Here is a 27,328-nt window from a genome sequence, read left to right as displayed (position 1 = left end):
CCCACACCTGTCCACTAACACCCAGGATGTGACCCACACCAGTCTACTAACGCCCAGGATGCAACCCACACCAATCTACTAACACCCAGTATGCAACCCACACCAGTCCACTAACACCCAGGATGCAACCCACACCAGTTCACTAACACCCAGGATGTGACCCACACCAGTCCCCTAACACCCAGGATGCAACCCACACCAGTCCACTAACACCCAGGATGCAACCCATACCAGTCTACTAACACCCAGGATGCAACCCACACCAGTCCACTAACACCCAGGATGCAACCCACACCAGTCCACTAACACCCAGGATGTGACCCACACCAGTCCACTAACACCCAGGATGCAACCCTCACCAGTCCACTAACACCCAGGATGCAACCCACACCAGTCCACTAACACCCAGGATGCAATCCTCACCAGTCCACTAACACCCAGGATGCAACCTACACCAGTCCACTAATACCCAGGATGCAACCCACACCAGTCCACTAACACCCAGGTACCTACTTGCTGCTAGGTGAACAGGACAACAGGTGTAAGAAAACACGCCGAAATGTTTCTACCCCGCCGGGAAACGAACCCGGGCCCGCCGTGTGTGAAGCGAAAGCTTCAGCCTTGACGCCACCGGGTTATTTAGGTCCTTAAGTGAAGCTGATTGACTCTGCCATCACCCGGGAAGGTATTACAAGTAAATATACCTTGTATACCTTTGTATATCAAAGGTATACAAAGGTATACTTCCCGAAAGCCGGTATTAGGAAGGTGATCCAAATTTACCAAATTAAGCTGACAGAGCGTACGTTGCGTATAAAGCTTATATTTGAGACAGCTTGTTGCTCTGTGTAGAGTTTAAGAAAGCTTTATCAGCTCTAAATACAGTAAGACGCCGTCTAATTAGGTCAAGGCGTTGGCTTAAACCGGTGGGAGAATTGGACCTGCATCGCATAGGCCAGTAGGCCTGTTGGAGTGTTCCTTCTTATGTTCCTATGTTCTTGTCTCCACAAGTAGTGGCCCCTCAAGGTAGGTTCCTTGATGCTGGTGACGGGCTCTTGATCTAGGGAATTAAGCTTGAATACCTTCCACTCCCCCCACCCCCAACAGTCGCTGTATAATCCCTACGGGCTTAGCGCTCCCTATGATAATAATCCACAAGCCGTGAATTAGAGAGGACTGGCTGATAAACCCACTTGTTATCGTTGCTTACTCACACTTCTCTCCTAGTTACTCTATGCCCTGTCTGTCAGCCACTGTCAGCCACTCTGGTTCACTTAACCACCTTACCCTTCACTCGTGCCTGTTTATCCAGCTTCTGAATTAACCTCTGTTCGGTCACTGTATCAAATGCTTTTCTGTTCTACTCTTCAAGACAAGCTCTGTCCCCTTAAACCTGGAGTCTACCTGGAGAGTGTTCCAGAGGTCAACGCCTCTGTCCCCTTGAACCTGGAGTCTACCTGGAGAGTGTTCCAGAGGTCAACGCCTCTGTCCCCTTGAACCTGGAGTCTACCTGGAGAGTGTTCCAGAGGTCAACGCCTCTGTTCCCTTAAACCTGGAGTCTACCTGGAGAGTGTTCCAGAGGTCAACGCCTCTGTCCCCTTGAACCTGGAGTCTACCTGGAGAGTGTTCCAGAGGTCAACGCCTCTGTCCCCTTAAACCTGGAGTCTAAGAGTGTTCCAGAGGTGCCTCTGTCCCCTTGAACCTGGAGTCTACCTGGAGAGTAATCCAGAGGTCAACGCCTCTGTCCCCTTGAACCTGGAGTCTACCTGGAGAGTGTTCCAGAGGTCAACGCCTCTGTCCCCTTAAACCTGGAGTCTACCTGGAGAGTATTCCAGAGGTCAACGCCTCTGTCCCCTTGAACCTGGAGTCAACCTGGAGAGTGTTCCAGAGGTCAACGCCTCTGTCCCCTTAAACCTGGAGTCAACCTGGAGAGTATTCCAGAGGTCAACGCCTCTGTCCCCTTAAACCTGGAGTCAGCCTGGAGAGTATTCCAGAGGTCAACGCCTCTGTCCCCTTGAACCTGGAGTCAACCTGGAGAGTATTCCAGAGGTCAACACCTCTGTCCCCTTAAACCTGGAGTCAACCTGGAGAGTGTTCCAGAGGTCAACGCCTCTGTTCCCTTGAACCTGGAGTCAACCTGGAGAGTGTTCCAGAGGTCAACGCCTCTGTCCCCTTGAACCTGGAGTCAACCTGGAGAGTATTCCAGAGGTCAACGCCTCTGTCTCCTTGAACCTGGAGTCAACCTGGAGAGTATTCCAGAGGTAAATGCCTCTGTCCCCTTGAACCTGGAGTCAACCTGGAGAGTATTCCAGAGGTCAACGCCTCTGTCTCCTTGAACCTGGAGTCAACCTGGAGAGTGTTCCAGAGGTCAACGCCTCTGTCCCCTTGAACCTGGAGTCAACCTGGAGAGTATTCCAGAGGTCAACGCCTATGTCCCCTTGAACCTGGAGTCAACCTGGAGAGTGTTCCAGAGGTCAACGCCTCCGCGAGTGTCCATGACCAGGTTAGATTTTCTCTGCCGTATCTTCTCCCTTCTAAGTACTCCAACCTCCCCTTTACAATTACCTCCGTTTAATAATTTACAGGTTAGGAACCTGGCCTATACTTCAGGGTATCTTATCAATTTATTCTGATTAGGACCATGTCTGTCTTTATCCATATATCTGGAAGATCTTCTTCAGTTTCCAGTGTGTGATTGATTCTCTTAGTTTCCAGTGTGTGATTCTCTTAGATTCCAATGCGTGATTCTGTTAGATACCAGTGTGTGATTCTGTTAGATTCCACTGTGATTTTGTTAGATTCAGGTGTGTGACTCTGTTAGATTCCAGTGTGTGATCCTGTTAGATTCCAGTGTGTGATTCTGTTAGATTCCAGTGTGTGATTCTGTTAGATTCCAGTGTGTGATTCTGTTAGATTCCAGTATGTGATTCTGTTGGATTCCAGTGTGTGATTCTGTTAGATTCCAGTGTGTGATTCTGTTAGATTCCAGTGTGTGATTCTGTTAGATTCCAGTGTGTGATTCTGTTAGAATCCGGGTTCGACTCCCGGTGAGGGTAGAAACATAGGGCGTGTTCCTTTACACCAGTTGTCTTCCCCAGGATGCCACCCACACCAGTCCACTAACACCCAGGTATCCATTTTACTGATGGGTGAACATGGACAGCAGGTGCCTTAAGAGAAACACGTCCTAATATTCCCCAGCGGTACCGGGGATTCGAACTCCGGACCTCAGTGTGTCAGCGAGTGCGCTAGCGACCCAGCTACGGGACACCCGTGACACATGACACAGAACACTTAACACATAATGAACTCCATAGGATAGGAAGTATAATACACAAACCACCGTACAAAGAAGACAGGAACTTACAACGGCGCTGCAGCCGGAGTCATTTGCAGTCACACTGACTCCTCCCTCCTATGTGCGGGTAATTTGTGCATCGTTCCAGGCAGGGGATTGTAACGATTCGTTCTTTAGCAAGTATAATCCCCTTCCAGACCATTTAAATGCACTAAAAGGCTTCCCATATCCCTCTAGACTAGGATACTTCAGGGTATAACCTGTGTAGCTGGGGAACAGAGGCTAACAGATAGCTGTGTAGCTGGGGAGCAGAGGCTAACAGATAGCTGTGTAGTTGGAGGGTAGAGGCTAAGAGATAGTTGTGTAGCTGGGGAGTAGAGGCTAACAGATAGCTGTATAGCTGGGGAGCAGAGGCTAACAGATAGCTGTGTAGTTGGGGAGCAGAGGCTAGCAGATAGCTGTGTAGCTGGGGAGAAGAGACTAACAGATAGCTGTGTAGCTGGGCAGTAGAGGCTAGCAGATAGCTGTGTAGCTGGGCAGTAGAGGCTAGCAGATAGCTGTGTAGCTGGGGAGTAGAGGCTAACAGATAGCTGTGTAGCTGGGGAGAAGAGACTAACAGATAGCTGTGTAGCTGGGCAGTAGAGGCTAGCAGATAGCTGTGTAGCTGGGGAGAAGAGACTAACAGATAGCTGTGTAGCTGGGCAGTAGAGGCTAGCAGATAGCTGTGTAGCTGGGGAGTAAAGGCTAACAGATAGCTGTGTAGCTGGGGAGAAGAGACTAACAGATAGCTGTGTAGCTGGGCAGTAGAGGCTAGCAGATAGCTGTGTAGCTGGGGAGCAGAGGCTAACAGATAGCTGTGTAGCTGGGGAGCAGAGGCTAGCAGATAGCTGTGTAGCTGGGGAGTAGAGGCTAACAGATAGCTGTATAGCTGGGGAGCAGAGGCTAACAGATAGCTGTGTAGTTGGGGAGCAGAGACTAACAGATAGCTGTGTAGCTGGGGAGCAGAGGCTAACAGATAGCTCTGTAGCTGGGGAGCAGAGACTAACAGATAGCTGAGTAGTTGGGGAGCAGAGACTAACATATAGCTGTGTAGCTGGGGAGCAGAGACTAACAGATAGCTGTGTAGCTGGGGAGTAGAGGCTAACAGATAGCTGTGTAGTTGGGGAGCAGAGGCTACCAGATAGCTGTGCAGCTGGGGAGCAGAGGCTAACAGATAGCTGTGTAGGTGGGGAGTAGAGGCTAACAGATAGCTGTGTGGCTGGGGAATAGAGGCTAACAGATAGCTGTGTAGCTGGGGAGCAGAGGCTACGAGATAGCTGTGTAGCTGGGGAGCAGAGGCTAACAGATAGCTGTGTAGGTGGGGAGTAGAGGCTAACAGATAAGCTGTGTAGCTGGGGAGCAGAGGCTAACAGATAGCTGTGTAGCTCGGGAGCAGAGGCTAACAGATAGCTGTGTAGCTGGGGAGCAGAGGCTAACAGATAGCTGTGTAGCTGGGGAGTAGAGGCTAACAGATAGCTGAGTAGCTGGGGAGTAGAGGCTAACAGTTAGCTGTGTAGCTGGGTAGCAGAGGCTAACAGATAGCTGTGTAGCTGGGGAGCAGAGGCTAACAGATAGCTGTGTAGCTAGGGAGTACAGGCTAACAGATAGCTGTGTAGCAGGATAGCAGAGGCTACCAGATAGCTGTGTAGCTGGGGAGCAGAGCCTACCAGATAGCTGTGTAGCTGGGGAGCAGAGGCTAACAGATAGCTATGTAGCTGGGGAGCAGAGGCTTACAGATAGCTGTGTAGCTGGGGAGTAGAGGCTAACAGATAGCCGTGTAGCTGGGGAGTGGAGGCTAACAGATAGCTGTGTAGCTGGGAAGTAGAGGCTACCAGATAGCTGTGTAGCTGGGTAGCAGAGGCTACCAGATAGCTGTGTAGTTGGGGAGCAGAGGCTAACAGATAGCTGTGTAGCTGGGGAGAAGAGGCTAACAGATAGCTGTGTAGCTGGGGAGTAGAGGCTACCAGATAGCTGTGTAGCTGGGGAGCAGAGGCTAACAGAGAGTTGTGTAGCTGGGGAGCAGAGGCTACCAGATAGCTGAGTAGCTGGGGAGTAGAGGCTAACAGATAGCTGTGTAGTTGGGGAGTAGAGGCTAACAGATAGCTGTGTAGCTGGGGAGCAGAGGCTAACAGGTAGCTGTGTAGCTAGGGAGTAGAGGCTAGCAGCTGTGTAGCTGGGTAGCAGAGGCTACCAGATAGCTGTGTAGCTGGGGAGCAGAGGCTAACAGATAGCTGTGTAGCTGGGCAGTAGAGACTACTAGATAGCTGTGTAGCTGGGCAGTAGAGGCTACCAGATAGCTGTGTAGCTGGGCAGTAGAGGCTACCAGATAGCTGTGTAGCTGGGCAGTAGAGGCTACCAGATAGCTGTGTAGCTGGGCAGTAGAGGCTATCAGATAGCTGTGTAGCTGAGGAGTAGAGGCTACCAGATAGCTATGTAGCTGAGCAGTAGAGGCTACCAGATAGCTGTGTAGCTGAGGAGTAGAGGCTACCAGATAGCTGTGTAGCTGGGCAGTAGAGGCTACCAGATAGCTGTGTAGCTGAGGAGTAGAGGCTACCAGATAGCTGTGTAGCTGGGCAGTAGAGGCTACCAGATAGCTGTGTAGCTGAGGAGTAGAGGCTACCAGATAGCTGTGTAGCTGGGCAGTAGAGGCTACCAGATAGCTGTGTAGCTGGGGAGTAGAGGCTACCAGATAGCTGTGTAGCTGGGGAGTAGAGGCTACCAGATAGCTGTGTAGCTGGGGAGTAGAGGCTACCAGATAGCTGTGTAGCTGGGGAGTAGAGGCTACCAGATAGCTGTGTAGCTGGGGAGTAGAGGCTACCAGATAGCTGTGTAGCTGGGCAGTAGAGGCTACCAGATAGCTGTGTAGCTGGGCAGTAGAGGCTACCAGATAGCTGCGTAGCTGGGCAGTAGAGGCTACCAGATAGCTGTGTAGCTGGGCAGTAGAGGCTACCAGATAGCTGTGTAGCTGGGCAGTAGAGGCTACCAGATAGCTGTGTAGCTGGGGAGTAGAGGCTACCAGATAGCTGTGTAGCTGGGGAGTAGAGGCTACCAGATAGCTGTGTAGCTGGGGAGTAGAGGCTACCAGATAGCTGTGTAGCTGGGGAGCAGAGGCTACAAGATAGCTGTGTATGTGCGTAGCCTCAGCACTAGGTATGATATGGACAAGAAGCATAAATCAGAGATGCCGATCAAAGTGGTAGTGGAGGTGGGGCCAAGAGCTGAGACTTAACCCAGCAAGCACAAGGCGGTGAGTCAATATTTATACAAGGGGCCGGTTACTCCAAGTAACTTAAGCCGAGACTACAGTGTTCAATAGTCCAGTGTTCAGTGTTCAATATTCCAATGTTCAGTGTTCGGTAGTCCAGTGTTCAGTGTTCAATAGTCCAGTGTTCAGTGTTCAATAGTCCAGTGTTCAGTGTTCAATAGTCCAGTGTTCAGTGTTCAATAGTCCAGTGTTCAGTGTTCAATAGTCCAGTGTTCAGTGTTCAGTGTTCAATAGTCCAGTGTTCAGTGTTCAATAGTCCAGTGTTCAGTGTTCAATAGTCCAGTGTTCAGTGTTCAATAGTCCAGTGTTCAGTGTTCAATAGTCCAGTGTTCAGTGTTCAGTAGTCCAGTGTTCAGTGTTCAATAGTCCAGTGTTCAGTGTTCAATAGTCCAGTGTTCAATAGTCCAGTGTTCAGTGTTCAATATTCCAATGTTCAGTGTTCAATAGTCCAGTGTTCAGTGTTCAGTAGTCCAGTGTTCAGTGTTCAATAGTCCAGTGTTCAGTGTTCAATAGTCCAGTGTTCAGTGTTCAATAGTCCAGTGTTCAGTGTTCAATAGTCCAGTGTTCAGTGTTCAATAGTCCAGTGTTCAGTGTTCAATAGTCCAGTGTTCAGTGTTCAATAGTCCAGTGTTCAGTGTTCAGTAGTCCAGTGTTCAGTGTTCAATAGTCCAGTGTTCAGTGTTCAGTAGTCCAGTGTTCAGTGTTCAGTAGTCCAGTGTTCAGTGTTCAATAGTCCAATGTTCAGTGTTCAAAAGTCGTGTTCAGTGTTCAATAGTCCAGTGTTCAGTGTTCAATAGTCCAGTGTTCAGTGTTCAATAGTCCAGTGTTCAGTGTTCAATAGTCCAGTGTTCAGTGTTCAATAGTCCAGTGTTCAGTGTTCAATAGTCCAATGTTCAGTGTTCAAAAGTCGTGTTCAGTGTTCAATAGTCCAGTGTTCAGTGTTCAATATTCCAATGTTCAGTGTTCGATAGTCCAGTGTTCAGTGTTCAACAGTCCAGTGTTCAGTGTTCAATATTCCAATGCTCAGTGTTCGGTAGTCCAGTGTTCAGTGTTCAATAGTCCAGTGTTCAGTGTTCAATATTCCAATGTTCAGTGTTCGGTAGTCCAGTGTTCAGTGTTCAATAGTCCAGTGTTCAGTGTTCAATAGTCCAGTGTTCAGTGTTCAATAGTCCAGTGTTCAGTGTTCAATAGTCCAGTGTTCAGTGTTCAATAGTCCAGTGTTCAGTGTTCAAAAGTCCATGTTCAGTGTTCAATAGTCCAGTGTTCAGTGTTCAATAGTCAGTGTTCGTTAGTCCAGTGTTCAGTGTTCAATAGTCCAGTGTTCAGTGTTCAATAGTCCACTGTTCAGTGTTCAATAGTCCAGTGTTCAGTGTTCAATACTTTAGTGTTCAGTGTTCAATAGTCCAGTGTTCAGTGTTCAATAGTCCAATTTTCAGTGTTCAATAGTCCAGTGTTCAGTGTTCAATAGTCCAGTGTTCAGTGTTCAATAGTCCAGTGTTCAGTGTTCAATAGTCCAGTGTTCAGTGTTCAATAGTCCAGTGTTCAGTGTTCAATAGTCCAGTGTTCAGTGTTCAATAGTCCAGTGTTCAGTGTTCAGTGTTCAGTAGTCCAGTGTTCAGTGTTCAATAGTCCAGTGTTCAGTGTTCAATAGTCCAGTGTTCAGTGTTCAGTAGTCCAGTGTTCAGTGTTCAGTAGTCCAGTGTTCAGTGTTCAGTAGTCCAGTGTTCAGTGTTCAGTAGTCCAGTGTTCAGTGTTCAGTAGTACAGTGTTCAGTAGTTCAGTGTTCAGTGTTCAGTAGTCCAGTGTTCAGTGTTCAGTAGTCCAGTGTTCAGTGTTCAGTAGTCCAGTGTTCAGTGTTCAGTAGTCCAGTGTTCAGTGGTCAGTAGTCCAGTGTTCAGTGTTCAATAGTCCAGTGTTCAGAATTCAGTGTTCAGTGGTCAGTCCAGTGTTCAGTGGTCAGTCCAGTGTTCAGTGGTCAGTCCAGTGTTCAGTGGTCAGTCCAGTGTTCAGTGGTCAGTCCAGTGTTCAGTGGTCAGTCCAGTGTTCAGTGGTCAGTGTTCAGTAGTCCAGTGTTCAGTAGTCAAGTGTTCAGTAGTTCAGTGTTCAGTGTTCAGTAGTTCAGTGTTCAGTGTTCAGTAGTCCAGTGTTCAGTGTTCAGTAGTCCAATGTTCAGTGTTCAGTAGTCCAGTGTTCAGTGTTCAGCAGTCCAGTGTTCAGTGTTCAGTAGTCCAGTGTTCAGTGTTCAGTAGTCCAGTGTTCAGTGTTCAGTAGTTCAGTGTTCAGTGTTCAGTGTTCAGTAGTCCAGTGTTCAGTGTTCAGTGTTCAGTAGTCCAGTGTTCAGTGTTCAGTAGTCCAGTGTTCAGTGTTCAGTAGTCCAGTGTTCAGTGTTCAGTAGTCCAGTGTTCAGTGTTCAGTCAAGTGTTCAGTGTTCAGTAGTTCAGTGTTCAGTAGTTCAGTGTTCAGTAGTCCAATGTTCAGTGTTCAGTGATCAGTAGTCCAGTGTTCAGTAGTCCAGTGTTCAGTGTTCAGTAGTCCAATGTTCAGTGTTCAGTAGTCCAATGTTCAGTGTTCAGTAGTCCAATGTTCAGTGTTCAGTAGTTCAGTGTTCAGTGTTCAGTAGTCCAGTGTTCAGTGTTCAGTAGTCCAGTGTTCAGTAGTCCAGTGTTCAGTGTTCAGTGGTCAGTAGTTCAGTGTTCAGTAGTCCAGTGTTCAGTGTTCAGTAGTCCAGTGTTCAGTGTTCAGTAGTTCAGTGTTCAGTGTTCAGTGTTCAGTAGTCCAGTGTTCAGTGTTCAGTAGTCCAGTGTTCAGTGTTCAGTAGTACAGTGTTCAGTAGTTCAGTGTTCAGTGTTCAGTAGTCCAGTGTTCAGTGTTCAGTAGTCCAGTGTTCAGTGTTCAGTAGTCCAGTGTTCAGTAGTCCAGTGTTCAGTAGTCCAGTGTTCAGTAGTCCAGTGTTCAGTAGTTCACTGTTCAGTAGTCCATTGTTCAGTGTTCAGTAGTTTAGTGTTCAGTGTTCAGTAGTCCAGTGTTCAGTAGTCCAATGTTCAGTGTTCAGTAGTTCAGTGTTCAGTAGTCCAATGTTCAGTGTTCAGTAGTTCAGTGTTCAGTGTTCAGTAGTTCAGTGTTCAGTAGTCCAGTGTTCAGTAGTCCAGTGTTCAGTGTTCAGTAGTCCAGTGTTCAGTAGTCCAGTGTTCAGTGTTCAGTAGTCCAGTGTTCAGTGTTCAGTAGTCCAGTGTTCAGTAGTCCAGTGTTCAGTAGTCCAGTGTTCAGTGTTCAGTAGTCCAGTGTTCAGTGTTCAGTAGTCCAGTGTTCAGTAGTCCAGTGTTCAGTAGTCCAGTGTTCAGTGTTCAGTAGTCCAGTGTTCAGTAGTCCAGTGTTCAGTGTTCAGTAGTCCAGTGTTCAGTGTTCAGTAGTCCAGTGTTCAGTAGTCCAGTGTTCAGTAGTCCAGTGTTCAGTAGTCCAGTGTTCAGTAGTCCAGTGTTCAGTAGTCCAGTGTTCAGTGTTCAGTAGTCCAGTGTTCAGTAGTCCAGTGTTCAGTGTTCAGTAGTCCAGTGTTCAGTAGTCCAGTGTTCAGTGTTCAGTAGTCCAGTGTTCAGTAGTCCAGTGTTCAGTGTTCAGTAGTTCAGTGTTCAGTGTTCAGTGATCAGTAGTCCAGTGTTCAGTAGTCCAGTGTTCAGTGTTCAGTGTTCAGTAGTCCAATGTTCAGTGTTCAGTAGTCCAGTGTTCAGTGTTCAGTAGTCCAGTGTTCAGTAGTCCAGTGTTCAGTGTTCAGTGTTCAGTAGTCCAGTGTTCAGTGTTCAGTAGTCCAGTGTTCAGTGTTCAGTGTTCAGTGTTCAGTAGTCCAGTGTTCAGTGTTCAGTAGTCCAGTGTTCAGTAGTTCAGTGTTCAGTAGTCCAGTGTTCAGTAGTTCAGTAGTCCAGTGTTCAGTAGTCCAGTGTTCAGTGTTGTTCAGTAGTCCAGTGTTCAGTGTTCAGTAGTCCAGTGTTCAGTGTTCAGTAGTCCAGTGTTCAGTAGTCCAGTGTTCAGTGTTCAGTAGTCCAGTGTTCAGTAGTCCAGTGTTCAGTGTTCAGTAGTCCAGTGTTCAGTAGTCCAGTGTTCAGTGTTCAGTAGTCCAGTGTTCAGTGTTCAGTAGTCCAGTGTTCAGTGTTCAGTAGTTCAGTGTTCAGTAGTCCAGTGTTCAGTGTTCAGTAGTCCAGTGTTCAGTAGTCCAGTGTTCAGTGTTCAGTAGTCCAGTGTTCAGTAGTCCAGTGTTCAGTGTTCAGTAGTCCAGTGTTCAGTGTTCAGTAGTCCAGTGTTCAGTAGTCCGGTGTTCAGTGTTCAGTAGTTCAGTGTTCAGTGTTCAGTAGCCCAGTGTTCAGTGTTCAGTAGTCCAGTGTTCAGTGTTCAGTGGTCCAGTGTTCAGTGTTCAGTGTTCAGTAGTCCAGTGTTCAGTAGTCCAGTGTTCAGTAGTCCAGTGTTCAGTAGTCCAGTGTTCAGTAGTCCAGTGTTCAGTGTTCAGTAGTCCAGTGTTCAGTAGTCCAGTGTTCAGTGTTCAGTAGTTCAGTGTTCAGTAGTCCAGTGTTCAGTGTTCAGTAGTCCAGTGTTCAGTGTTCAGTAGTCCAGTGTTCAGTAGTCCAGTGTTCAGTAGTCCAGTGTTCAGTAGTCCAGTGTTCAGTAGTCCAGTGTTCAGTAGTCCAGTGTTCAGTAGTCCAGTGTTCAGTGTTCAGTAGTCCAGTGTTCAGTAGTCCAGTGTTCAGTGTTCAGTAGTCCAGTGTTCAGTAGTCCAGTGTTCAGTAGTCCAGTGTTCAGTAGTCCAGTGTTCAGTAGTCCAGTGTTCAGTAGTCCAGTGTTCAGTAGTTCAGTGTTCAGTGTTCAGTGTTGTTCAGTAGTCCAGTGTTCAGTAGTCCAGTGTTCAGTGTTCAATAGTCCAGTGTTCAGTGTTCAGTAGTTCAGTGTTCAGTAGTTCAGTGTTCAGTGTTCAGTGTTCAGTAGTCCAGTGTTAAATGTTCAATAGTCCAGTGTTCAGTGTTCAGAAGTCCAGTGTTCAGTGTTCAGTAGTCCAGTGTTCAGTGTTCAATAGTCCAGTGTTCAGTGTTCAGTAGTCCAGTGTTCAGTGTTCAGTAGTCCAGTGTTCAGTGTTCAGTAGTTCAGTGTTCAGTAGTCCAGTGTTCAGTGTAGTCAGTGTTCAGTGTTCAGTAGTCCAGTGTTCAGTAGTTCAGTGTTCAGTAGTCAGTAGTCAGTGTTCAGTGTTCAGTAGTCCAGTGTTCAGTAGTCCAGTGTTCAGTGTTCAGTAGTCCAGTGTTCAGTAGTAGTCCAGTGTTCAGTGTTCAGTGTTCAGTAGTCCAGTGTTCAGTGTTCAATAGTCCAGTGTTCAGTAGTCCAGTGTTCAGTAGTAGTCCAGTGTTCAGTTCAGTGTTCAGTAGTTCAGTGTTCAGTAGTTCAGTGTTCAGAAGTCCAGTGTTCAGTGTTCAGTAGTCCAGTGTTCAGTGTTCAATAGTCCAGTGTTCAGTGTTCAGTAGTCCAGTGTTCAGTGTTCAGTGTTCAGTAGTCCAGTGTTCAGTAGTCCAGTGTTCAGTAGTTCAGTGTTCAGTAGTCCAGTGTTCAATAGTCCAGTGTTCAGTGTTCAGTAGTCCAGTTCAGTTCAGTGTTCAGTGTTCAGTCCAGTGTTCGGTGTTCAGTAGTCCAGTGTTCAGTGTTCTGTGTTCAGTATTCAGTACAGTGTTCACTGTTCAGTAGTCCAGTGTTTATTGTTCAGTAGTTCAGTGTTCAGTAGTCCAGTGTTCAGTAGTTCAATGTTCAGTGTTCAGTGTTCAGTAGTTCAGTGTTCAGTGTTCAGTAGTTCAGTGTTCAGTAGACCAGTGTTCAGTGTTCAGTAGTTCAGTGTTCAGTGTTCAGTAGTCCAGTGTTCAGTGTTCAGTAGTCCAGTGTTCAGTAGTCCAGTGTTCAGTAGTCCAGTGTTCAGTAGTCCAGTGTTCAGTAGTCCAGTGTTCAGTAGTTCAGTGTTCAGTGTTCAGTAGTCCAGTGTTCAGTGTTCAGTAGTCCAGTGTTCAGTAGTCCAGTGTTCAGTGTTCAGTAGTCCAGTGTTCAGTGTTCAGTAGTTCAGTGTTCAGTAGTTTAGTGTTCAGTGTTCAGTAGTCCAGTGTTCAGTAGTCCAGTGTTCAGTAGTCCAGTGTTCAGTAGTCCAGTGTTCAGTAGTCCAGTGTTCAGTGTTCAGTGTTCAGTAGTCCAGTGTTCAGTAGTCCAGTGTTCAGTGTTCAGTAGTCCAGTGTTCAGTAGTCCAGTGTTCAGTGTTCAGTAGTCCAGTGTTCAGTGTTCAGTAGTCCAGTGTTCAGTAGTCCAGTGTTCAGTAGTCCAGTGTTCAGTAGTCCAGTGTTCAGTGTTCAGTAGTCCAGTGTTCAGTAGTCCAGTGTTCAGTGTTCAGTAGTCCAGTGTTCAGTGTTCAGTAGTCCAGTGTTCAGTAGTCCAGTGTTCAGTGTTCAGTAGTCCAGTGTTCAGTGTTCAGTAGTCCAGTGTTCAGTGTTCAGTAGTCCAGTGTTCAGTGTTCAGTAGTTTAGTGTTCAGTGTTCAGTAGTCCAGTGTTCAGTAGTCCAGTGTTCAGTAGTTGTTCAGTGTTCAGTGTCCAGTGTTCAGTAGTCCAGTGTTCAGTGTTCAGTAGTTCAGTGTTCAGTAGTAGTCCAGTGTTCAGTGTTCAGTAGTCCAGTGTTCAGTAGTCCATTGTTCAGTGTTCAGTAGTTTAGTGTTCAGTGTTCAGTAGTCCAGTGTTCAGTAGTCCAATGTTCAGTGTTCAGTAGTCCAGTGTTCAGTGTTCAGTAGTCCAATGTTCAGTGTTCAGTAGTCCAGTGTTCAGTAGTCCAATGTTCAGTGTTCAGTAGTCCAGTGTTCAGTAGTCCAGTGTTCAGTGTTCAGTAGTCCAGTGTTCAGTGTTCAGTGTTCAGTAGTCCAGTGTTCAGTAGTCCAGTGTTCAGTGTTCAGTGATCAGTAGTCCAGTGTTCAGTGTTCAGTGTTCAGTGTTCAGTAGTCCAGTGTTCAGTGTTCAGTGTTCAGTAGTTCAGTGTTCAGTGTTCAGTGTTCAGTGTTCAGTAGTCCAGTGTTCAGTGTTCAGTGTTCAGTGTTCAGTATTCACGTGTTCAGTGTTCAGTAGTCCAGTGTTCAGTAGTCCAGTGTTCAGTAGTTCAGTGTTCAGTGTTCAGTAGTCCAGTGTTCAGTAGTCCAGTGTTCAGTGTTCAGTAGTCCAGTGTTCAGTAGTCCAGTGTTCAGTAGTCCAGTGTTCAGTGTTCAGTAGTCCAGTGTTCAGTAGTCCAGTGTTCAGTAGTCCAGTGTTCAGTAGTCCAGTGTTCAGTAGTCCAGTGTTCAGTAGTCCAGTGTTCAGTAGTCCAGTGTTCAGTAGTCCAGTGTTCAGTGTTCAGTAGTCCAGTGTTCAGTGTTCAGTAGTCCAGTGTTCAGTGTTCAGTAGTCCAGTGTTCAGTAGTCCAGTGTTCAGTGTTCAGTGTTCAGTAGTCCAGTGTTCAGTGATCAGTAGTCCAGTGTTCAGTGTTCAGTGTTCAGTAGTCCAGAGTTCAGTGTTCAGTGTTCAGTAGTCCAGTGTTCAGTGTTCAGTAGTCCAGTGTTCAGTGTTCAGTGTTCAGTAGTCCAGTGTTCAGTGTTCAGTGTTCAGTAGTTCAGTGTTCAGTGTTCAGTGTTCAGTCCAGTGTTCAGTGTTCAGTAGTCCAGTGTTCAGTGTTCAGTGTTCAGTAGTCCAGTGTTCCAGTGTTCAGTGTTCAGTGTCCAGTAGTCCAGTGTTCAGTAGTAGTCCAGTGTTCAGTAGTCCAGTGTTCAGTGTTCAGTAGTCCAGTGTTCAGTAGTTCAGTGTTCAGTAGTCCAGTGTTCAGTGTTCAGTAGTCCAGTGTTCAGTGTTCAGTGTTCAGTGTTCAGTAGTCCAGTGTTCAGTAGTCCAGTGTTCAGTGTTCAGTAGTCCAGTGTTCAGTGTTCAGTAGTCCAGTGTTCAGTGTTCAGTAGTCCAGTGTTCAGTGTTCAGTAGTCCAGTGTTCAGTAGTCCGGTGTTCAGTGTTCAGTAGTTCAGTGTTCAGTGTTCAGTAGCCCAGTGTTCAGTGTTCAGTAGTCCAGTGTTCAGTGTTCAGTGTTCAGTGTTCAGTGTTCAGTAGTCCAGTGTTCAGTGTTCAGTAGTCCAGTGTTCAGTGTTCAGTGTTCAGTGTTCAGTAGTCCAGTGTTCAGTGTTCAGTAGTCCAGTGTTCAGTGTTCAGTAGTCCAGTGTTCAGTGTTCAGTGTTCAGTAGTCCAGTGTTCAGTGTTCAGTAGTCCAGTGTTCAGTGTTCAGTGTTCAGTAGTCCAGTGTTCAGTGTTCAGTAGTCCAGTGTTCAGTGTTCAGTAGTCCAGTGTTCAGTGTTCAGTGTTCAGTAGTCCAGTGTTCAGTGTTCAGTAGTCCAGTGTTCAGTGTTCAGTAGTCCAGTGTTCAGTAGTCCAGTGTTCAGTGTTCAGTAGTCCAGTGTTCAGTGTTCAGTAGTCCAGTGTTCAGTGTTCAGTAGTCCAGTGTTCAGTGTTCAGTAGTCCAGTGTTCAGTGTTCAGTAGTCCAGTGTTCAGTGTTCAGTAGTCCAGTGTTCAGTGTTCAGTAGTCCAGTGTTCAGTGTTCAGTGTTCAGTGTTCAGTAGTCCAGTGTTCAGTGTTCAGTAGTCCAGTGTTCAGTGTTCAGTAGTCCAGTGTTCAGTGTTCAGTGTTCAGTAGTCCAGTGTTCAGTGTTCAGTAGTCCAGTGTTCAGTGTTCAGTAGTCCAGTGTTCAGTGTTCAGTAGTCCAGTGTTCAGTAGTTCAGTGTTCAGTAGTTCAGTGTTCAGTGTTCAGTGTTCAGTAGTCCAGTGTTCAGTGTTCAGTAGTCCAGTGTTCAGTGTTCAGTAGTTCAGTGTTCAGTGTTCAGTAGTCCAGTGTTCAGTGTTCAGTAGTCCAGTGTTCAGTGTTCAGTAGTCCAGTGTTCAGTGTTCAGTAGTCCAGTGTTCAGTGTTCAGTAGTCCAGTGTTCAGTGTTCAGTAGTCCAGTGTTCAGTGTTCAGTAGTCCAGTGTTCAGTGTTCAGTAGTCCAGTGTTCAGTGTTCAGTAGTCCAGTGTTCAGTAGTCCAGTGTTCAGTGTTCAGTAGTCCAGTGTTCAGTAGTCCAATGTTCAGTGTTCAGTAGTTCAGTGTTCAGTAGTCCAATGTTCAGTGTTCAGTAGTTCAGTGTTCAGTAGTCCATTGTTCAGTGTTCAGTAGTCCAGTGTTCAGTAGTCCAATGTTCAGTGTTCAGTAGTTCAGTGTTCAGTAGTCCAATGTTCAGTGTTCAGTAGTTTAGTGTTCAGTGTTCAGTAGTCCAATGTTCAGTGTTCAGTAGTTCAGTGTTCAGTGTTCAGTGTGTTCAGTAGTAGTCCAGTGTTCAGTGTTCAGTAGTCCAGTGTTCAGTGTTCAGTAGTCCAGTGTTCAGTGTTCAGTAGTCCAGTGTTCAGTAGTCCAGTGTTCAGTGTTCAGTAGTCCAGTGTTCAGTAGTCCAGTGTTCAGTGTTCAGTAGTCCAGTGTTCAGTGTTCAGTAGTCCAGTGTTCAGTAGTTCAGTGTTCAGTGTTCAGTAGTTCAGTGTTCAGTAGTCCAATGTTCAGTGTTCAGTAGTCCAATGTTCAGTGTTCAGTAGTTCAGTGTTCAGTAGTCCAATGTTCAGTGTTCAGTAGTCCAATGTTCAGTGTTCAGTAGTCCAGTGTTCAGTGTTCAGTAGTTCAGTGTTCAGTGTTCAGTAGTTCAGTGTTCAGTAGTCCAATGTTCAGTGTTCAGTAGTCCAATGTTCAGTGTTCAGTAGTTCAGTGTTCAGTAGTCCAGTGTTCAGTAGTCCAGTGTTCAGTGTTCAATAGTTCAGTGTTCAGTGTTCAGTAGTCCAGTGTTCAGTGTTCAGTGTTCAGTAGTCCAGTGTTCAGTGTTCAGTGTTCAGTAGTCCAGTGTTCAGTGTTCAGTAGTCCAGTGTTCAGTGTTCAGTGTTCAGTAGTCCAGTGTTCAGTGTTCAGTAGTCCAGTGTTCAGTGTTCAGTAGTCCAGTGTTCAGTGTTCAGTAGTCCAGTGTTCAGTGTTCAGTAGTCCAGTGTTCAGTGTTCAGTAGTCCAGTGTTCAGTGTTCAGTGTTCAGTGTTCAGTAGTCCAGTGTTCAGTGTTCAGTGTTCAGTAGTCCAATGTTCAGTGTTCAGTAGTCCAGTGTTCAATAGTCCAGTGTTCAGTGTTCAGTAGTCCAGTGTTCAGTAGTTCAGTGTTCAGTAGTCCAGTGTTCAGTGTTCAGTAGTTCAGTGTTCAGTGTTCAGTGTTCAGTAGTTCAGTGTTCAGTGTTCAGTAGTCCAGTGTTCAGTGTTCAGTAGTCCAGTGTTCAGTGTTCAGTGTTCAGTGTTCAGTAGTCCAGTGTTCAGTGTTCAGTAGTCCAGTGTTCAGTGTTCAGTAGTCCAGTGTTCAGTGTTCAGTAGTCCAGTGTTCAGTGTTCAGTAGTCCAGTGTTCAGTGTTCAGTAGTCCAGTGTTCAGTGTTCAGTAGTCCAGTGTTCAGTAGTCCAGTGTTCAGTAGTCCAGTGTTCAGTGTTCAGTAGTCCAGTGTTCAGTGTTCAGTAGTTCAGTGTTCAGTAGTCCAGTGTTCAGTGTTCAGTAGTCCAGTGTTCAGTAGTTCAGTGTTCAGTAGTCCAGTGTTCAGTGTTCAGTAGTCCAGTGTTCAGTAGTTCAGTGTTCAGTAGTCCAGTGTTCAGTGTTCAGTAGTCCAGTGTTCAGTAGTTCAGTGTTCAGTAGTCCAGTGTTCAGTGTTCAGTAGTCCAGTGTTCAGTGTTCAGTAGTCCAGTGTTCAGTGTTCAGTAGTCCAGTGTTCAGTAGTCCAGTGTTCAGTGTTCAGTAGTCCAGTGTTCAGTGTTCAGTAGTCCAGTGTTCAGTAGTCCAGTGTTCAGTAGTCCAGTGTTCAGTAGTCCAGTGTTCAGTAGTCCAGTGTTCAGTAGTCCAGTGTTCAGTGTTCAGTGTTCAATAGTCCAAGCTTTCTTTGTGATATAAATAATTGAGAAAACTGACAAGCTAAAGAATGAGAACAACAATGGAAGGTGAAGAGGACTTTGAGGTAATCAGTCCCTCAGCCTGGAGAAAAGTACAGCATATGTGCAGAGAAGTGGCAGTTGCAGCAGCAGTGGGTGGAGTCACCAGTGGGCAGTTCCACTGGCAGTTGCAGCAGTAGTGGGTGGAGTCACCAGTGGGTAGTTCCACTGGCAATTGCAGCAGTAGTGGGTGGAGTCACCAGTGGGTAGTTCCAGTGGCAATTGCAGGAGCAGGGGGTGGAGTCACCAGTGGATAGTTCCAATAGCAGTTGCAGGAGCAGGGAGTGGAGTGACCAGTTGGTAGTTCCACTGGCATTTGCAGCAGCAGCAGGCTGTGGAGTGACCAGCGTGCAGTTCCACTGGCAGTTGCCACAGCAGGGGGTGGAGTCACCAGTAGGTAGTTCCATTGGTAGTTGCAACAGCAGGGGGTGGAGTCACCAGTAGGTAGTTCCATTGGTAGTTGCAACAGCAGGGGGTGGATTCACTAGAGCGCAGTTCCACTGACAGTTGCAGCAGCAAAGCGTGGAGTAACCAGTGGATAGTTCCACTGGCAGTTGCAGCAGCAGGGTGTGGAGTCACAAGTGGGTAGTTCCACTGGTATCTGCAGCAGCAGGGGGTGGAGTCACCAGTGGTTAGTTCCACTGGCAGTTGCAGCAGCATGGGATGGAGTCACCAGTGGGAAGTTCCACTGGCAGTTGTAGTAGCAGGGGTGGAGTCACCAGTGGGTAGTTCAACTGGCAGTTGCAGCAGCAGGGGGTGGAGTCACCAGTGGATAGGTCCACTGGCAGTTGCAGCAGCAGGGGGTGGAGTCACCATTGGGCAGTTCCACTGGGAGTTGCAGCATCAGAGAGTAGAGTAACCAGTGGGTAATTCCACTGGCAGTTGCAGCAGCAGGGGGTGGAGTCATCAGTGGGCAGTTCCACTGGCAGTTGCAGCAGCAGGGGGTGGAGTCACGAGTGGGCAGTTGCAGCAGCAGGGGGTGGAGTAAACAGTGGATGGTTCCACTGGCAGTTGCAGCAGCAGGGGGTGGAGTCACCAGTGGGAAGTTGCAACAGTAGGGTGTGGAGTCACCAGTGGGTAGTTCCACTAGCAGTTGCAGGAGCAGTAGGTGGAGTCACAAGTGGGCAGTTCCAATGGCAGTTGCAGCAGCAGGGGGTGGAGTCACCAGTGGGAAGTTGCAGCAGTAGGGTGTGGAGTCACCAGTGTGTAGTTTCACTGGCAATTGCAGGAGCAGGGGGTGGAGTCACCAGTGGGCAGTTCCACTGGCAATTGCAGCAGCAGGGGGTGGAGTCACCAGTGGGCAGTTCCAATGGCAATTGCAGCAGCAGGGGGTGGAGTCACCAGTGGGTAGTTCCACTAGCAGTTGCAGGAGCAGTAGGTGGAGTCGCCAGTTGGCAGTTCCATTGGCAGCTGCAGCAGCAGGGGGTAGAGTCACCAGTGGGTAGTTCCACTGGCAGTTGCAGCTGCAGGAGGTAGAGTCACCAGTGGGCAGTTCAACTGGCAGTTGCAGCAACACGGGGTGGAGTCACCAGTGGGTAGTTCCACTGGCAGTTGCAACAGCAGGTGGAGTCACCAGTGGGTATGTCCACTGGAAGTTGCAGCAGCAGCAGGGGGTGAAGTCACCAGTGGGCAGTTCCATTGGCAGCTGCAGCAGCAGGGGTGGAGTCACCAGTGGGAAGCTCAATTGGAAGTTGCAGCAACAGGGGGTGGAGTAACAAATGGGTAGTTCCATGGCAGTTGCAGCTGCAGGACGTAGAGTCACCAGTGGGCAGTTACATTGGCAATTGCAGCAGCAGGGCATGGAGTCACCAGTGGGTATGTCCACTGGAAGTTGCAGCAGCAGGAGGTGGAGTCACCAGTGGGCAGTTCCATTGGCAGCTGCAGCAGCAGAGGGCGGAATCACCAGTGGGCAGTTCCACTGGAAGTTGCAGCAGCAAGGGGTGGAGTCACCAATGTGTAGTTCCACTGGCAGTTGCAGCAGCAGTGGATGTAGTCACCAGTGGGCAGTTCCACTGGATGTTGCAGTAGCAGGGGGTGGAGTCACCAGTGGGCAGTTACAATGGCAGTTGCAGCAGCAAGGGGTGGAGGCACCAATGTGTAGTTCCACTGGCAGTTGCAGCAGCAGTGGATGTAGTCACCAGTGGGCAGTTCCACTGGATGTTGCAGTAGCAGGGGGTGGAGGCACCAATGGGCAGTTCCACTGGCAGTTGCAGCAGCATGGGATCGAGTTACCAGTGGGGAGTTGCAGCAGCAGGAGGTGGAGTCATCAGTGGGTAGCTCCACTGGCAATTGCAGCAGCAGAGGGTGGAGGTACCAGTGGGCAGTTCCACTGGCAGCTGCAGCTGCAAGGGGTGGAGTCACCAGTGGGCAGCTCAACTGGCAGCTGCAGCAGCAGGGGATGGAGTCACCAGTGGGTAGTTCCATTGGCAATTGCAGCAGCAGTGGGTGGAGTCACCAGTGGGTAGTTCCAATGGCAGTTGCAGCAGCATGGGGTGGAGTCACCAGTAGGCAGTTCCATTGGCAGTTGCAGCAGCAGAGGAGGGAGTCACCAGTGGGCATTTCCACTGGAAGCTGCAGCAGTAGGGGGTGGAGTCACCAATTGGTAGTTACACTGGCAGTTGTAGCAGCATTGGGTGGAGTCACCAGTGGGCAGTTCTGCTGGCAGTTGCAGCAGCAGTGGGTGGAGTCACCAGTGGGCAGTTCCACTGGCAGTTGAAGCATCAGCAGTGGGTGGAGTCACCAGTGGGCAGTTGCAGCAGCAGGTGAGTGGAGTCACCAATGGGCAGTTCCATTGGCAGTTGCAGCAGCAGGGGGTGGAGTCACCAATGGGCAGTTCCATTGGCAGTTGCAGCAGCAGGGGGTGGAGTCACAAAGGGGTAGTTCCACTGTCAGTTGCAGCTGCAGGGGGTGGAGTCACCACTGGGTAGTTCCATTGGCAGTTGCAGCAGCAGGGGATGGAGTCACCAGTGGGTAGTTCCACTGGCAGTTGCAGCAACAGTGTGTGGAATCACCAGTGAGCAGTTCCACTGGCAGTTGCAGCAGCAGGTGGTAGAGTCACGAATTGGCAGTTCCACTGGCAGTTGAAGCAGCAGCAGTGGGTGGAGTCACCAGAGAGCAGTTCCACTGGCAGTTGCAGCAGCAGGGGGTGGATTCACCATTGGGCAGTTCCACTGGGAGCTGCAGGAGCAGGTGCTGGAGTTACCAGTGGGCAGTTCCACTTGCAGTTAAAGCAGCAGCAGAGGGTAGAGTCACCAGTGGGCAGTTCCACTGGCAGTTAAAGCAGCAAGGGGTGGCGTCACCAGTGGGTAGTTCCACTGGCAGTTGCAGCAGCAGGGGGTGGAGTCACCAGTGAGCAGTTCCACTGGCAGTTGCAGTAGCAGTAGGTGCAGTCACCAGTGGGCAGTTCCACTGGCAGCTGCAGCAGCAGAGGGTGGAGTCACCAGTGTGCAGTTCCACTGGAAGTTGCAGCAGCAGGGGGTGGAGTCACCAATGGGTAGTTCCACTGGCAGTTGCAGCAGCAGGGGGTGGAGTCACCAGTGGGTAGTTCCACTGGCAGTTGCAGCAGCAGAGGGTGCAGTCACCAGTGTGCAGTTCCACTGGCAGTTGCAGCAGCAGGGGGTGGAGTCACCAATGGGTAGTTCCACTGGCAGTTGCAGCAGCAGGGGGTGGAGTCACCAATGGGTAGTTCCACTGGCAGTTGCAGCAGCAGGGGGTGGAGTCACCAATGGGTAGTTCCACTGGCAGTTGCAGCAGCAGGGGGTGGAGTCACCAATGGGTAGTTCCACTGGCAGTTGCAGCAGCAGGGGGTGGAGTCATCAATGGGTAGTTCCACTGGCAGTTGCAGCAGCAGGGGGTGGAGTCACCAATGGGTAGTTCCACTGGCAGTTGCAGCAGCAGGGGGTGGAGTCATCAATGGGTAGTTCCACTGGCAGTTGCAGCAGCAGGGGGTGGAGTCATCAATGGGTAGTTCCACTGGCAGTTGCAGCAGCAGGGGGTGGAGTCATCAATGGGTAGTTCCACTGGCAGTTGCAGCAGCAGGGGGTGGAGTCACCAATGGGTAGTTCCACTGGCAGTTGCAGCAGCAGGGGGTGGAGTCACCAATGGGTAGTTCCACTGGCAGTTGCAGCAGCAGGGGGTGGAGTCACCAGTGGGCAGTTCCACTGGCAGTTGCAGCAGCAGGGGGTGGAGTCATCCAATGGGTAGTTCCACTGGCAGTTGCAGCAGCAGGGGGTGGAGTCATCAATGGGTAGTTCCACTGGCAGTTGCAGCAGCAGGGGGTGGAGTCATCAATCGGTAGTTCCACTGGCAGTTGCAGCAGCAGGGGGTGGAGTCACCAATGGGTAGTTCCACTGGCAGTTGCAGCAGCAGGGGGTGGAGTCACCAGTGGGTAGTTCCACTGGCAGTTGCAGCAGCAGGGGGTGGAGTCACCAGTGAGAAAATCCTCTAGTATAAGTCATGACTGAAGGTCAGACAGTAGTTGAAGAATTTACTGTATGAAGATCCTAAGTTGTTGTGTCTGACAGCTGTGATGCTGCTGTGTCTGACAGCTGTGATGCTGCTGTGTCTTACAGCTGTGAAGCTGCTGTGTCTGACAGCTGATATGCTGCTGTGTCTGACAGCTGTGATGCTGCTGTGTCTGACAGCTGTGATGCTGCTGTGTCTGACAGCTGTGATGCTGCTGTGTCTTACAGCTGTGATGCTGCTGTGTCTGACAGCTGAGATGCTGCTGTGTCTGACAGCTGTGATGCTGCTTTGTCTGACAGCTGTGATGCTGCTGTGTCTTACAGCTGTGATGCTGCTGTGTCTGACAGCTGAGATGCTGCTGTGTCTGACAGCTGTGATGCTGCTTTGTCTGACAGCTGTGATGCTGCTGTGTCTGACAGTTGTGATGCTGCTGTCTGACAGCTGAGATGCTGCTGTGTCTGACAGCTGTGATGCTGCTGTGTCTGACAGCTGTGATGCTGCTGTGTCTGACAGCTGAGATGCTGCTGTGTCTGACAGCTGTGATGCTGCTGTGTCTGACAGCTGTGATGCTGCTGTGTCTTACAGCTGTGATGCTGCTGTGTCTGACAGCTGAGATGCTGCTGTGTCTGACAGCTGAGATGCTGCTGTGTCTGACAGCTGTGATGCTGCTGTGTCTGACAGATGCGATGTTGCTGTGTCTGACAGCTGTGATGCTGCTGTGTCTGACAGCTGAGATGCTGCTGTGTCTGACAGCTGTGATGCTGCTGTGTCTGACAGCTGTGATGCTGCTGTGTCTGACAGCTGTGATGCTGCTGTGTCTGACAGCTGTGATGCTGCTGTGTCTGACAGCTGTGATGCTGCTGTGTCTGACAGCTGAGATGCTGCTGTGTCTGACAGCTGTGATGCTGCTGTGTCTGACAGCTGTGATGCTGCTGTGTCTGACAGATGTGATGTTGCTGTGTCTGACAGCTGTGATACATACCAAAAGACCTCAAACTCTTATAGAAAGGATTTCAGGTATGCCACTTTAAAACTTTCAGCAGTTTGAGATTTCCCTCTTTCATCTTTCCGATTTTTGGATTGAGAGCTCAGGGATTGATGGTAATTATGAATCCCTTAGAGACTTGATGGTTGCCGTCCAGTTCCTGACGGCTCTTCCCCACCAGAAACGAACTTTCATCAGAGAACTTAATCTGAAAGCTGAGGAAGTTGCTGAGGCTGCTGACATCTATGCTGAAGCCCACAGTTGCTATACAGATCTGAAGGGATCGAACCCTAAGATAAATGGTTCATCTGAACCAAAGAATAAAAAGCCTCCCATTGGAAAAAATCGACCAACTTTAATACCAATGTGTTTTCGATGTGGTGGTACCGGACATAAACATTGAGTTTGTTCCTCAAAGAAAACAGAAGTTGGCAGATGTTTTGTTGACGGTAATAAGGCACCATCGTGCTCAGGAACGGTTAATGGAATTAAGGTATCAACTATATTATGTGACATGGGATGTACCTGTATCATAATGTCTAACAAGCTGTTCCCTAACCTCAGAACCACTCATGTCTCTTCTATCCTTTCAGACTACTTGGGCCGTACAGACACTTTCCCTACAATCTAAATGGTTCACAGGTTGGACTGATACCGTACTAGCCCCAATCACAACTTGCTCTGTACTATTAGGTATTGTAAAAGGTACCATTCTTCCTTCTGAGACTGACCAATCGTCACCACCATTAGACACAAGCTTACCAGCACCTCTTCCTCCGAAGTTCGGAAAGTCCCTTGACAGTTCCGTTCTGGAAACTGCAATTTCTCTTGATAACAGTATTCATTTGAAGGTAGAAAGAGATTATAATGCCGTCGAAAGTGAGGTAGCAGGACCATCTGTACACTCGTCAGTCAAAGTGAGGATATCGCCTCAGACACTATAAATGTCTTAACTAGGGTTCAGATTAAAGCCCAGGCTTCTACCATTCATCCTTTCATTTTCCCGGATTTTATATCCAAGGATAACTTTGTCAGTTTAGAACGTAATTGCCTTTCACTTCGGGACTGCCATAATTCTGCTTAAAAAAACACAACTGTACATGGGAGATACTTGTCATATAAATTTGAATATATTAATGGTATCTTATATAAATCAGTGTTTAAATTCGATTGAAATGAGGTAGACTAGTCCATCTTGGTTGTTCCGAGCCAGTGCCCGAACACAGTTTTACCGGGAGCACGAGTCATTGATCCAGCCAACAGCACTCTCCTTGGTGCTCCTCTTGGGTCCAGTGCCATTAATCTGATCCTAGAAAAAAAATCTCAGACTTCAGAACGATAGAAGGCAGGATGAAATACACTGATATACATAATGCCTTCTGCCTACTCACCAGGTGCCCCTCAGTCCCAAAATTTACCTACATCCTGAGATGCTCCCCAGCCTTCAGCAGTTCAAAGGTCCTACCTCCTTAAGACCTAGAGATTGTATTGAATCTTACCCATGAAGATGGACAGTGGTTGCAAGCCTCACTTCCAGTCAGGCTTGGGGGGCTGGGAGTACACAAATCCTCCCAGATTGCCCTACCGGCTTTCCTATCCTCTTCCATAGCCTCAAATGAGTTCATTAAACAAATTCTACCAGATAACCTTAGTGACTCAGCAGGAATACAGGACCCTAGCTATGCCAGTGCCATCACTGAATGGGAGACTCTTGCTGCCCCAGCACCAGGGTTCTCGGCTGGGCATCCAGCTGTAGCAAGGGTTCTCTTTATGATGTCATTGACCTCATTGTGTCTTGCACTAGTGCTGCAGTAGTGCAAGACACAATGAGGTCAATGACATCATAAAGAGAACCCTTGCTACAGCTGGATGCCCAGCCGAGAACCCTGATCCCTAGCAGCCAACAACACTCACAACCCAGCAAATTGCCCTGATGGGATCACCAACTATCCTTGGAAGAATGGCAAGCTCATAGCATGGGGCTATATAAGTGTGTCGACGCTGACACCTACATCCATCACAGTGTCTGGTGACAGGGAGGAGCTGCTGATCACAAGGAGGAGTACAAGATCAGCAAGTACAGGGACATAAGCCAACAGTATCAATTTGTCCCAGAGGGATCAGAGACCTTGAAATCATGGGGGAAAAATGCCACACGTTTCCTTAAAGATCTGGCTTCCAGACTAATTGACGCCACCAGGGACCCAAGGGCAACCACTTTCATGTTCCAGCGCCTCAATGTGGCCATCCAGAGGGGAAATGCTTGCTGCATACTGGGCTCTCTCCCGGCTTCGGAGGAGCTGGAGGAGATTCATAATCTTTGATATAGTGTACCACTGTATTCATGTTTGTGTTTCCTGTCAATGTATTCTGTCTATTAACAAAGTTCACATAGAATATAAAATATAGGGGATGGCAGGAGAAGAAAATATTCAAACAGCTCCGGGGAGAACCTTGAGTTTTCCCTGAGGATGAGGGTCCCCAGTAAAGTTCTAGAGGTGGAACCTCCCCATATATTTCGTACAAACACACACACACACACACACACACAGTGTATGTGTGTGTGTGTATCTGTCTTGTAGGAAGAACCAAGATACCAGTAACACTTACTGTTTACAAAGGTACAAAGGATAAGGTACTGAGGCAAAGCACGACTCTCACACCTGAAAGGAAAAAAAAATAGATTGGTGAACACATCGATGATAATATAACATTATTCACAAGATTGCGCTACACCCGTATGGGCCATATACCACCACCTACCAAGCAGTAGTTTACGAGTAACACATGTACTCTAATTTAGAAAGTGGTTCTGTTAATGAAGGGTGAAAATAGTTCCTGGGCCCAGGGCCCTGTTGGGGAGGGACCCTGTTTGGAGGCCTTGTTAGGAGGGCCCCATTAGGGAGGCCTTGTTAGGGGCCCTCTTCTATTAATGAAGTGGTTCTATTCATGAAGGGTAAGAATAGTTCCTGGGCCCAGGGCCCTGTTAGGAAGGGACCTTGTTTGGAGGCCCTGTAAGGGGGGCCCATTAGAGAGTCCTTGTTAGGGGGCCCTGTTAGGGGGCCCTGTTAGGGGGCCCTGTTAGGGGGCTTACATCTGGAAGGTCACAGAGGAAATTCTTGCAAGTACCTCTAGCCAGTAGGGGAAATAACCTTCAACCTCAGTCCTAGAACCCCTTCCTAAGGTGAGTGAGCAGTTGAGATGGCAACACCCCTAGTTCTAGACTAGTGGCAGGTTCTACTGGGAGGTTCTAGACTAGTGGCAGGTTCTACTGGGAGGTTCTAGACTAGTGGGAGGTTCTACTGGGAGGTTCTAGACTAGTGGGAGGTTCTACTGGAAAGTTCTAGACTAGTGGGAGGTTCTAGAGTAGTGGAAGATTCTACAGGGAGGTTCTACTGGGAGGTTCTAAACTAGTAGGAGGTTCTATAGGGAGGTTCTACTGGGAGGGTCTAGACTAGAAGGAGGTTCTACTGCGAGGTTCTAGACTAGTAGGAGGTTCTACAGGGAGGTTCTACTGGGAGGTTCTAGACTAGTATAAGGTTCTACTGAGAGGGTCTAGACTAGTGGGAGGTTCTACTGGGAGGTTCTACTGGGAGGTTCTAGACTAGTGGGAGGTTCTAGACTAGTGGGAGGTTCTACTGAGAGATTCTAGACTAGTAGGAGGTTCTACTAGGAGATACTAGACTAGTAGGAGGTTCTACTGGGAGGTTCTAGACTAGTGGGAGGTTCTAGACTAGTGGGAGGTTCTACTGGGAGGTTCTAGACTAGTGGGAGGTTCTAGACTAGTGGGAGGTTCTACTGGGAGGTTCTAGACTAGTGGGAGGTTCTACTGGGAGGTTCTAGACTAGTAGGAGGTTCTACTGGGAGGTTCTAGACTAGTGGGAGGTTCTACTGGGAGGTTATAGACTAGTGGGAGGTTCTAGACTAGTGGGAGGTTCTACTGGGAGGTTCTAGACTAGTGGGAGGTTCTACTGAGAGATTCTAGACTAGTAGGAGGTTCTACTGGGAGGTTCTAGACTAGTGGGAGGTTCTACTGGGAGGTTCTAGACTAGTATAAGGTTCTACTGGGAGGTTCTAGACTAGTGGGAGGTTCTACTGGGAGGTTCTAGACTAGTGGGAGGTTCTACTGAGAGATTCTAGACTAGTAGGAGGTTCTACTGGGAGGGTCTAGACTAGTGGGAGGTTCTACTGGGAGGTTCTAGACTAGTGGGAGGTTCTAGAGTAGTGGAAGATTCTAAAGGGAGGTTCTAG

The 27,328-nt window shown here is 48.5% G+C and overlaps 1 protein-coding gene across 1 annotated transcript in view; it reads right to left on the bottom strand.

Annotated features, from left to right (window-relative positions):
• LOC128697133 (extracellular sulfatase SULF-1 homolog) overlaps positions 1 to 27,328 on the bottom strand; it is an 849,281-nt gene that overhangs the window by 241,150 nt on the left and 580,803 nt on the right. The window contains exon 3 of the mRNA XM_070104220.1: positions 25,688 to 25,740. The gene's annotated coding sequence lies outside the window, so the exon portion shown is untranslated. The remainder of the gene's footprint in view (positions 1 to 25,687; positions 25,741 to 27,328) is intronic.

The sequence above is a fragment of the Cherax quadricarinatus genome, chromosome 89, assembly GCF_038502225.1.
Source record: "Cherax quadricarinatus isolate ZL_2023a chromosome 89, ASM3850222v1, whole genome shotgun sequence".
Taxonomy (NCBI): domain Eukaryota; kingdom Metazoa; phylum Arthropoda; class Malacostraca; order Decapoda; family Parastacidae; genus Cherax; species Cherax quadricarinatus.
The sequence above is the reverse complement of the archived record's forward strand: the minus strand, read 5'-3'. Positions and strand labels throughout refer to the sequence as shown.